The sequence below is a fragment of the Sceloporus occidentalis genome, unplaced genomic scaffold (assembly GCF_023333645.1).
Source record: "Sceloporus occidentalis isolate IW3139 unplaced genomic scaffold, rSceOcc1.0.p SCAF_145, whole genome shotgun sequence".
Taxonomy (NCBI): Eukaryota; Metazoa; Chordata; class Lepidosauria; order Squamata; family Phrynosomatidae; genus Sceloporus; species Sceloporus occidentalis.
In genome coordinates, this window is record NW_028317125.1 from 688795 (window position 1) to 701441 (window position 12647).

General features: G+C 42.4%; 1 pseudogene; it reads right to left on the minus strand.

Annotated features, from left to right (window-relative positions):
- Positions 1-5429: 5429 nt before the first annotated feature.
- LOC149280851 (growth/differentiation factor 3-like) lies at positions 5430-11984 on the minus strand (annotated as a pseudogene).
- Positions 11985-12647: the final 663 nt, after the last annotated feature.

The window sequence follows — 12647 nt, forward strand, 5'->3', positions numbered from 1 at the left end:
GGTGTATGACTTTGTACAACTGTCTTCAGCAACCTCAGTTTGTTAGTAAGTTTGGCTGTTCCTCACCCAGTTTTATTCCTCCTACAGAGCTGTTTCTGTTTCAGTTAAGTTTGGCATAATTGTGATGCAATTATGATATAATGATACATCTAACTAAATGCCTAAATGCATGACTTTGTGCAAGTGTACCTTGAAGAATTGATGCTTTTTTGGTGGTCACACCAAATATTGGTTTAATATTTCTTCTGTTCACTCACTTTGCATTTTGTTGAATGATAAAAATGATTAACATGTCTTTATTGGAAAGCATTCCTACACTTTTTCACACTTGCCTAAAACAATAGTCTTGGATTTATGTACTGTGTAATGCTGGAAGTGATTTAAATCTAGTCACATAGGAAACTGCTCTGTTCCAACATGATGCACATTTTATAGTAATGAGCATCATCTCTGAGTACATATGAGAGAGTAAAAAAACTATGGGACAATACTGCCAAGATTTTTTTAAAAACCAGTGGCCCTTCGTTGACAAATGCCGTTCCCATACTACTTGTCAGGTGTACGAATATCCACGATGCTAGATTCACAGGATTGAACCTTGCCAGTATTCATCTGATAAAATGGCACAGCTTTGTGCCATCAACACTAAAGAAGCAGAGCCAATTGGTAATACTGAACAGCATAGGGTTGTTGCAGGGGCTCTACCTTTAAACCAACATATGTATAGTACTGCAAGAATTTCTCGACTGCTACCGAGATCGCTACGGAGAATGCATTTGTATAGGTATACCTTTACATGTGATGCTTTTACCATGTCATGGGACCTTAGTAACCCTTTAACACATCACCATCTATAAGACACATTGATTCATGGTGGAACCTGGCCCTTAACCGCTTTGGTCCTTTTTGGGAGTAACAAAGGTTCATTAACCCTTTGGTAGTACATACACTGTTACTTAATGTTATTAAACATGATACTAATATTACAGTTTGATCCTTGAATCACTTTTTATGCTTGTTGTCAGTTGCCAGAAAATCATTGTTGCGAAGGTTATTACTATTCATGCTGATGGATAGACAACAAACCGGAATCAGCATTAGCTTGCCTGGGAACTTCCCTGGAGTTCTCTCTCTTCTGTGGGAGTGGCTTCATGAAGGGGTGGGACTAGTGGCATGGAGGGGCAGGGCTAACCCAGACAGCCCTTAGTGGGTGGGGGTAAAGGACAAGGAGAAGGAAGAAACTGACTTTGAGACTTGGGGAAGTGGAGCTTCACCTGGAGAATCTGAGTAAAACCCTGGTAAGTTTCCAAGTATGATCTTTAGTCGTATACACTGTGCAAAGTAAGATACACTTATGCCAATGTATTAGCGTAATAATAATGTAATATGGGCATGTCGAAAACATGAATTCACAAAGGTGCAAGTTTTCCGAAGCACTTAGGCTGAGACAAGCAAGTAAGGATATAAGGTATGCAAGTTTTGATTGCTTACCTATGGTTGCATGGGGTCTTTCAATTGCATTCGCCTACAGTATTATATACACACACTGATAATAAATCATCCAGCCCATGCACTTCCAATGAACTGAAGTGTCTGACACGGTAATGTATTTGTCTTTTTGTGTTAACACAACCTAAATAAAATGGAAGTGTTGTTTTAATTGTGGTATATTTGAAATTAATCATTCAGCTATGTGTTATAGGACCAACCTGCTATGCAGTTAAGTTCTTTATATTCTGAAATCCACATACATTTTTTTTTACCTTTGTTTCTGTAAAGGACCTATGGTATTGCCATCTATAATGGCTAGCAGACCAGATGTTTACAGCCAAGCTGCCCAGCTCTCCATTTCATCTCCTTGTATATCACTTGGAATGTAATGTGGGATCATTAATAGTCTATGCGTGACAAGAACTCCAATGATATTAGCTGTTGACTAATGCAAGCACTGAAATACTGAGCATTCCCAAAAAGTGGGATGTCCCTGACAACTTCTGGACTCATCTTTCACTATAGAAATTAAAAAAAGGTTCCCCCAGAGTTTGGATAGTCAAAGAGGTGCAGCAGCAGAAGTAGTAGTAAGGCACTGGGCCTGGGCAGGTAGACACTGGCAGATAACTGCATCCCCGTGGAGCAGGACTGAATTTCCCCAATATTATATATAATGCTTGGTTTTGTCACTAATATTGGGCAATTGTCTTAATCAACTCTACTGAGGAACAGGGGAAAAATGTCTGCTGCATCTCTATTCTATTGAATATACAATAAATGACCAGAAACACGTGGACACCCCCTAATTATTGAGTTGAGGTAATTTAGGCATACCCGTTGCTAACATAAAATCAAGCATACAGGCATGATAATTCCATAGACAATCATTGGCAGTAGAATGGGTCATACTGAAAGCTCAGTGACTTTACCCCTTAATGACAATTGACGGCCCTGGCACGTCAATTGTCGTTAACAAGAACGTCATAACTTTAAACTGGTGCAGAAAGTGATCTACGTTCGCTTTCTGCACCCGGCATTAGGGGCCGTGTCTGGCCCCTCCCCCGCCATAAACTGTACGCCCATTTTAAAAGCGTTAAGGAGGCGATCAACAATGTCCCAATAAACACGGGGTAAGGATGGCCACACATCTAATGTCCAGTTAGAAAAATGCACACGGCCCAAATGTGGCCTTTTAGTTCCCCAAAAACCCGACAAACCCATGCATGTGAGGTATCCCTGTACTCAGGAGATGTTGCTGAACACATATTGGGCGACATATACCAGGAGCTGTAAATTCATACCTAAAAGAGGTGTGTGGGTGAAAAAAACTTTGAAAAAATGCTGGTGGTAAAATGTGTGCATGCAAAGAGTTAAAATACCAGCATTTGAAATACCCTGGGGTGTCTCGTTTTCAAAAATATATAGTTTTATTGGTCCCACTGAAATGGCCAAACTCAAAGATGTACCAAATAGGGCATGGGCAGTGGATCACAAATGCCAAAGTTCAACATTGAAAAATGTGCATACCCCAACTGTGGCCCTTTTGCCCCCAAACAGCCAGGCAAATCCATTCATGTGAGGCATCGCTGTACTCAGGAGATGTTGCTGAACACATATTGGGGTGTTTTATGATAGGGACATATACCAGAACCTTTTAATTCATACCTGAAGTGAAATGTGTTTGAAAAAAAATACAAAACAATGACTACCACAAACTTTGACAAAGACTGGTGGTAGAATTAGTGCATGGAAAAAGTTAAAATACTAGCATTTGAAATACCCTGGGGTGTCTAGTTTTCAAAAATATATGACTTGATGGGGTAAATTGCATTGGCCGGCTTCAAAGATATCCGAAATGGCACATGGGGGGAAGAATTACCAGATATGGAAAAATGGTTTTGAAATAGCAAAACCTATTTAATAGTAGGATCTGTTTAGCCGTTTTGTTCATTACCCTTCTTGTCCAGAAAAAAAAACAATAAATTACTTGTGTGGGTTCAGTAAACGGGAAAGAAGAAAATTACAGCGCAGAAATGTTAAAACGGTCATACGAAGGGTACAAAAAATAAAATCAGTCTTTGTCACGAAGGAGTTAAACATAGGATGCCAAATTTCTGACCTGCTAGATCTGCACCGACGTAATGTAAGTACTACTATTGTGAAGCGAAAGTGTCTAGGAGTAACAACAGCTCAGAAACAAAACGGTAAACCAGGGATGCTCACAGAGTTGCGCCACTGAAATGCATAGTGCGTAAAAATGTGCTTGTCTTCTGTAGCATCACTCACGTCAGAGTTCCAAACTACCTCTGGAAGCAACATCAGCACAAGCACGGTGGAACTTCATGAAATGCGGTACCATGACTGAGCAGCTGCACACAAGCCAAATATCACTAAGCGGAATGACAAGTGCTGGCTGGAGTGGTGTAAAAAATACTGCCACTTGACACTGCAGCAGTGAAAACTTGAGTGAAGAATCATGCTTCACCATCTGAAAATCTGATGGATGAATCTGGGTTTGGCAAATTCCAGGAAAAATCTGCCTACCAGAGTGCATAGTGCCTACTGTAGAGTTTGGTGGAGGAGTGATAATGGTCTGGGGCTTTTCAGGGTTTGGACTAGCTAGGCCCCTTAATTTCAATGAAAGGTAATGCTACTGCATACAAAGACATTCTATACAATTGTATGCTTCCAACTTTGTGGCACCAGTTTGAGGAAGGCCTTTTCCTTGTTCAGAATGCCTGTCCATAAAGACTTAGTTTGAGAAGCTTGGTGTGGAGAAACTTCAATGACCTGCAGAAAGCCCTGACCATAACCTCACTGAACATCATTGGGATGGATTGGAATGTCAAATGTAATTCAGGCTCTTATCAAACATCAGTGTCTGGCCTCACGAATGCTCTTAATTCTTACAGACATACTCCAGAATTTTGTGGAAAATCTTCTCAGAAGAGTGAGGGCAGTTATAGCTTTATATAGTGGGGCAATGCTATATTAATGGCCACAGTTTTGAAATGTAATGTCCAACAAGCTCATATAGATTTGATGGTCAGTTGTCCACATACTGTTGGTCATATAGCGTATATTTTAACCCTAAAGCCAGAACCTTTTCAGATTACATACTATTAGAAAAAAAAGTGAAAAATATACCCATTCAGAAAATAATCAAATTGGCGACTTGAACTTTCATTTATTAGTTTTGTTTTTGTTTTATTTTGTTTAAATGCAAGCTACTCTTGCTCATAAACAAAAAAAAACAACAACAGGTTAGCTAAATAGTTAATTTAATTATTAAGTATAAATAATTGTGTGTTTAGGACCTTTTTTGGTGGTCTCCCTTTTTGATTTACTATGGTGTTGGATTAACAACATGGCTATTTCCTAGAAAATCAGAACGTTGCGCACACAAACACATATATATATATATATATATATATATATATATATATATATATATATATATATATATATATAATTTAACACCCAACCCAATACAGATTGTGATGATCAAATATAAATGTAGCACATGTAACACAAGATACAGGAAAGAAACAAATTATTACAACCATCAAGAAATGCAACAGAGATGACCATAGGATAATAAAAATTTATGCATTTATTCAGCAAATTCTGCATGTGCACAAATATAATTACAATCAATAATTAATTAATAATTACTACTAATATTTAAGTGCTCTCAGAGCAGTGGAGAAAGCTGTTTAAGGCATCTTCACTTGCAGCCACAGTCATCCACTACCATGTTCTTATAGTGTCTCAGAACCACATTTAACCAAGATTCAATCTGTGCTGCATAGAAATAACAAATCAAGGTCGCAGTGAACCATTCAGTGGTAACCCAAATATTTTTTGTGTTTCCTTTTCTAACAAAAAGTAATCTTAAGACTGTGACAGTCTGGGAAGAGGAAGAGCTCAAGGTGTCTTCACTTGCAGCCACATTCATCCACTACCATGTCCTTATAGTGTCTCAGCACCACATTGTCATTGTTGTCATAATACAGCATGGAGATGGGGGCATGGGCGTAGGCAGGGGCGTACCTAGAGTATTTGGCACCTGGGGCGGATCCTGTATGTGGCACCCCCCCACACACACACACTTTAAAACTGCATAGCTTCTACCGTTATATACCGGCGCAGACACGGAAGGTGGTACAGCATTACTGTTATCATTATATACTGAGGCAGACATTGAAGGTGGTACAGCATAACACTTATCACTATATACTGAGGCAGAAATTGACGGTGGTACAGCATAACACCTATCACTATGTACTGAGGCAGACATTGACGGTTGTACAGCATAACACCTACCACTATATACTGAGGCAGACAATGACGGTGGTACAGCATAACACCTATCACTGTATACTGAGGCACACATTGACGGTGGTACAGCGTAATCCCTATCACTATACATTGAGCCAGACATTGACAATAGTGCAGCATAACCCCAATCACTATATACTAAGCCAAACATTGATGTGGTGTAGGCCTACCACTTCATTAGTAGTAGGGATGCACTGAAACGAATTCTGGACTGAAACCGAAAATGCAGCATTTACCTGGCCGAAACCGAATATGACCCCCCCACACCATAAAAAAAATCTAACACTTTTATTTAAAGTAAGTAACACACCAAAATAGGACAAAACAATAAAATAACAATATTATATATTGTCAGGATCAAGGTGAGGAACCCGATATGCAGGAAAACCCAGCAAAGTCCAGATCAAACCAAAGGTTTGATAGCGTAGCCGGTAACAAGCCAAAGGTTCAGGGTAGGAGATAGCAGCGTAGTCGGTAACAAGCCAAAGGTTCAGGGTAGGAGAAAGCAGCGTAGTCGGTATCAAAAGCCAAAGGGTTAATAACAGGGCTCAGGAGAGAACAACAATGCAGCTCTTAACAGCACAATAACTGAGCACTGAATGATTCTCAGTGCTCATTTTTAAAGCTACCACCAGAGGTCGCCCTTCCCCCTGAACGTGCTGACGGTGGTGTGTGTTCCCCGCCCTCTCCATTCAGGAGTGAATAAGGAGAGGTGGGAGCATGCGCGCTCGCTCTTTGAGACCGGCACTGTGGCAGGAGCAGTGAGAGCAGCGGTGTGGGAGCTGGTACCCGCAGTCAGCGGGTACTCAGGTGAGTCACTGCGTTGTGGGTTTCTTCGTGGACCCTGACACACATATATATATATATATATACCATTACATAAATTATGGTGGGGAAAAGGTAATGGAAACCCTTCCACTTAAATTTAACCCCTTCGCGACCTTTGACGGTCCTGAACCGTCAAAAAGTAAAATAAGCTTAGAAAGTGATCAACGATCACTTTCTTCGCTTAAACGGCGTTACTGTAATGCCTCGATGTCGAGGCATTCAGCAAGGCCGAGATCGGCATCGGGGGCCATGTGTGGCCCCTCCCCGAGGCGTCAACAGCCGCCATACATTGTATGATGGCGGACGCCCTTTTTAAAAGCGTTTAGGAGGCCTCCTAAACTTAAATGGTGTCGCTGGAATGCCCCGATCAGGAGGCATCCAGCGACACCAAACACTTACCTCTGGGTGGGCTGTGACCGCTCCGGAGAGCGGTCACAGCCGCAGCTGCCGGTGTTCTTCGCCATCAGCAAGATGGCGGCCGCCCTGTAAAAGAAACAAACAAGTTTTTAAAGTTCGCTAGATGGTCTAGAGAACTCTGGCTCCACTTGTAGGTTGAATACAGGTACTGCATTCAACCATGCAAGTCAATGGAGCCCAGCTTTCTAATCACAATGTGATTAGTAAAATATTAAAAAAAAAAATATGGAAAAAAAAAAATATGGAAAAAATTAGAAGTGCTAACATTTAAAAATAATTATGCAGTAATTTCACTAGATGAACCATCCAGTACCAGCAAAATGTGTAAAAAAAAATATATATAAAAAAAAAGTATTAAAAAAATAAAATAAAAAAATAAAGTTTATTATTTTGAGCAAGTGCTAAAATTTCTCAAAAATCTCAACAACGAGTTAAAATAAAACCACTTCAAATACCCAAGGGGTGTCTAATATAAAAAAAAAATGGCTGATGGGGTAAATTGGAGTGGCTGAGCTCAAAGATAGGGCATAGGTACAGACTTTCCAAAATGGACAAAAAAAGCGCACTTCCCAAATGTGGCATTTTAAATCTCAAACAACACGACAAATCCATGCATGTCAGGTATCACTGCACTCAGGAGATGTTCCTGAACACACATTGGGGTGTTGTTTGACAGTGGCATATACCAGGACCTGTATATCTATAACTAAAGTACAATTTGTGTGAAAAAAAATTTACTATTACAAAGTTTGACAAAGTGTAGTTGTATAATTGGTGCATGGAAAGGGTTAAAATAACAGCATTTGGAATACCCTGGGGTGTCTAGTTTTCAAAAATATATGGTTTGAATTGGTTAAATTGAGTTAACCGGCTTCAAAGATGTTCCAAAGAGGAGATGGAGGCAGACTGACCAGATTTGTTAAAAAAGATTTGGAAATCATAAAACGCTGCTTGTACTTATTGCCCTATAACTTACAAAAAACAGCAAAAAAACATAAAAACATTGGGTATTTCTAAACTCAGGACAAGTAGTAGAATCTATTTAGCTAGTTTTTTTACTTGCTTTTTTAGGTGAGTAAAAGATTTTTCAAATAAAAGTCATAAAATGTGTTTTTTTTTCAATTTTTCACCATGTTTTTTTTATTTTTTTTATAGTAAATAAGATGATACGGTATCTGAAGAAAGCCCATCTTGTCCTGAAAAAAACAATATATAACTTATGTGGGTACACTAAATGGGTGAGGAGAAAATTACAGCTGAACACAAGCACCACAAAAGTATTAAAACAGCCTCGGTCCCACAGGGTACAAAAGGAAAAATGAGCCCGGTCCTTAAGGGGTTAAGGGGTAGTAGAAGTATTATTAAACACTCATCTACAGACACCAGACAAGCCAGAAGGCTTGTTTTTCCCTCAGAAATCTCTCTATATATATATATATATATGATTGATAACAGCAATCACATTCCTATCATGCCCAGGCATACCCAGATTCCAGGATGTACTCGCAGACTTGGCATGATAGGAGTATGATTGCCCTATCAACCCCTTCTCACTCCCTTCTGCCCTATCTACCCCTTCTCACTCCCTTCTCCCTATCTACCCCCTATCCCCCGTCTCACTCCCTTCTCCCCATCTACCCTCTCCCTCTTTGAAGTTCACTTACCTTTCAGGAGTCCTGCGGTGGGGGTGCAAGGCCTCTGTCTCCCAGCTCTGTCACTGTATGTAACAGTATAGAGTGATGGGAGTTATGATGTACTTTTAGAGCATAATTATATCATAAAAAAAGACATTGGAAATGGTACAGCATAACACCCATCACTCTCACACACTTACCAATCCACACATATACCAATCCACACATATACCAATCCACTGTCACTCTCACTGAATTCTTTCCTACCTTTCCTCTTACAGCTCCTTTTCCTCCTCTTCGCTTCTCTTCTTCAGTTCTTCTGTCTTCTTCCGGTTCAGAGGGCACGGACAGCGGTGGGCGTGGCTTCAGTGTTGTCCGCCGGGATCTGACAACAAACCCCGGCGCACAGCAGCTGTTGCCGCGCGAATCGCAAGGGAGCAGTATTGGAGGTCTTTAACAGACCTCCGGCTCCCTTGAGTGATTTTAAGCCGGGTTCAAGGGAGATCCTTGAACCGGCTTAAAATCACTCAAGGGAGCCGGAGGTCTGCTAAAGACCTCCGATACCGCTCCCTTGCGAGCCTGCTCCTCCAGCGGCGGACATTACTGTCCGTCTCTGGAGGGGTGTCGGGTGCCGGCAAGTTGGCACCCCCCTGATGAGCGGCACCCAGTGCGGACCGCCCCCCCCGCCCCCGCTAGGTACACTACTGGGCGTAGGAACCCCTAAAAATCTGGGGGGACAGCATTTTGCCCCCATCAGATCCCCACTTTCTCCCCATCTCTCACACTATCTACCCCCTCTCCCCCTTATCACACTATCTACCCCCTCTCACACTGTCTTACTATCTATCCCCTCCCTACCCTCCCTTCTCACACTATCTACCCTCTCCCTACCACCCTTCTCACTAGCTACTCTTTCCCTACCCTCCCTTCTCACTAGCTACCCTCTCCCTACCGCCCCCTTCACACTAGCTACACTCTCCCTACCCCCCCCTTCTCACCAGCTACCCTCTCCCTACCCCCCTTCTCACTAGCTACCCTCTCCCTACCCCCTCTTCTCAGTGTCTACCCCAGGGGTGTCCAAGTTTTTTCTGCAGTGGGCCACTTCATCAGAATTGTATACATGCGCGGGCCGCACTCATTTTTCACTGTGAGTAAATGACACAAAACCTTTACTTTTCCTCTCACTGATTTCTGGGCCTAGAAAGTTTTGTGACTACAAATTCAGGACTCAGGATAATTAAAAATGAAATAGTTCTATTTATTCACCAAAATGAAAATTCTGGAACAAAACATTCACGGTTCACTTAGCCAAAACCGAAAATGACCCCCCACTTTTAAAAATAATAATAAAAACTCACATTTTTAATAAAAGTAGGTAACACACCACAACTGGACAAAACAAATTAGCAATATGACTTGGTATGATAGGAGTGTGATTGCTAACCGCAATCACACTCCTATCATACCCAGGCAGCTAGTACATGCTGGTACAGGGTGGCTGTAAGTGATGTGCAGACCCCATATTGCTGGCAGCATCAATACACAAGGGGGGCAGCTAGCTAGGTTTCAGCATGTACTGGCTGACTTGGCATGATAGGAATGTGATTGCTAACAGCAATCACAGTCCCATCATGCCTAGGTTCCAGCACTTACACATCTATGCTATCACACACACACTCATTCATTCATTCATATACTCATTAATTCACAGATTCATTCCCTCAATCATGCATACTGATTCAAACACCCTCCACACCCCCTTACCTGCACTGCAGCTCCTCGATGCCGCTCACAGACTTCCGCAGGGGGCCCGGCCTCCCTCTGCGTTCTCTGGTACTGCACAGAGGAAGCAGGATGTGATGTGATGTCATATGAACTCTGCTGGGTTCCGCTTCCTCTGTGCAGTACAGAAGACCCTCCCACAGGTAAGTAGCAGGGCTCGAGGTGCGGACCGCGTAAGATCGGTTGCCCTGGCTGCCGCTCTTACGCGGGCCGCACCTCGAGGTCTCGCGGGCCGCATTTGCGGAGTTTCTATTGGGGGGGTTCCTACGGCCCTGGGGGGATTTCTTCATTATCGGTCCCCCCCGCATGAGTTACTGGGGGGGGATCTGTCCCCCCCGTCCCCTACGCCCATGGATGGGGGACAGCTTTGTGGGGCCGCAGCAAGGTTGAGGGATGAGTTCTGGGTCTAAGCCATGCACTAGTGACTGTATGACAGCATAGTTGGTGCCTTTGAGCACCTCTGTCAATGGATATGGACATTCCCCATGGCAATAGTTGGCCATGTAACCTTTGGGGGCAATGATCCAGTTGTGCCATCCCACATCCATGAAACTGATGTAAAGTCTCCTCTTTTGGCACAGGTTGTTGGGAGTCAGTAATGAAGGGGTAATGCTTCTCTTGGGTCGAGTGGTTTTACAACTGGAAGGGTCCAGGGAGACAGTGAGCAGAGAAGTATGGATGAAAGGGTGGATTTGCTCACACTGGGTGGAGGAGCCATTGGCTGTCACATCAGTAGATATCTCCAGAATCAGGCCCATGTTTTTTTCAGGGTTGGTCCAATCCTCAGCCACTTTGGTTAGGTTGAAGTACAAAGATTGATTAAGGAGATGAAAGGATTGGGTCACAAGAAGTTTCCTGTTTTTTGGGTTCTCTCTCATATCATTCAAAGATGCATGGTCTGGTATAGACGTAGCTGGAACTCTTGCCCGTGAGACACATTATGCCTGAACTGGATTTCTAGCTGTGCCAGGGTTATCTGCTCCTTTTTCTCTATTGCCATGAGGTCAAAGAAGAGATGTTTCTTAAGGCACAATGATCCCTGCTGTTTTTGACCGGATATGAAAGGTCCTGGAATCAAGAAAGATTTGACATTTAGCTTATATGAATTTTGTAAGCTTCAATGACATTCTTATAGAACAATGAGACAATAGTGAAATCTGAAATAAAGCTTTAGAGCACAACTTTTATAGACCATGTGAAAGATAAATAAAGATAAACGCACCATGTAATTTACTCACCTTGGTTTCTATAAGACCTGACAATATTTCCCGGCACATTGAAGCCGTCTATCCAACATGGATTGTCTTCCTTTACTCCTTTCTCAAAAATGTCCAGCAGTGATTGCGGCACCGGTGGTGGGTTCACAGGGTTTGGTCTTCTGTTCAATCCTAGGGCCTTGAGGAGCATTATTTCTTGGAAAGGCATCTCAGAGGCTTCAACCAGTAAAAGTGTGCAAAGGAGTACAGCCAGTGAAAGGACTGATCCATCCATGGTCACTATTCTGGCTGTTCTGCTCTAAATGTGGCCCATTTCTACTCTACAAGCAGGCAATTCTGTCAAAACCGTCACATTTTGGGGTCAGGAAGGAGTTGTTTGAAAATCCTAACACTCCTCCCGCCTTTGATATTTTAAGTTACATTAACACCTGCAATGAAAAAAAGGCTCTGTTAATTTAAATCAGTATGTGTTGTGACAGAAAGCAGGGGATGATAATGGAGGGAGTGTACTTATCCCCTTATATTTTGCAGGGTGGTTACCCACAATAGTTTCTACTAGCCCCAGGGAGATGTATTGTTAAGAATGTAATTGCTGATGTCTGTTATTTGTGTATTTTGGGTCCCTGGGGTGGAGCACTTGGAGAGTAGGGCGGGCCAGTGCTCCACTCCACATTTTGTGAGCAGCCGAAGACCAGCAGGTGAGAATCCAGTCCGGAGACTCACAGAAACTCTCCTACTACTCACCTGGTTCCACTAATTAATGGGAGAGGCAGTTAAGTAGCCTCCTGATCTGAGAGCAAGAGAGATCATTTAGCTCCCTGAGCGAGAGAGCTGCTAAGCTACTGAGTGCTGCCAATATTACATACAATTTGTTATTTTGTTTGTTGGGAACGGATAAGCCGTCCAACTGCAGCTAGGCTGGAGAACCGTGTATTAG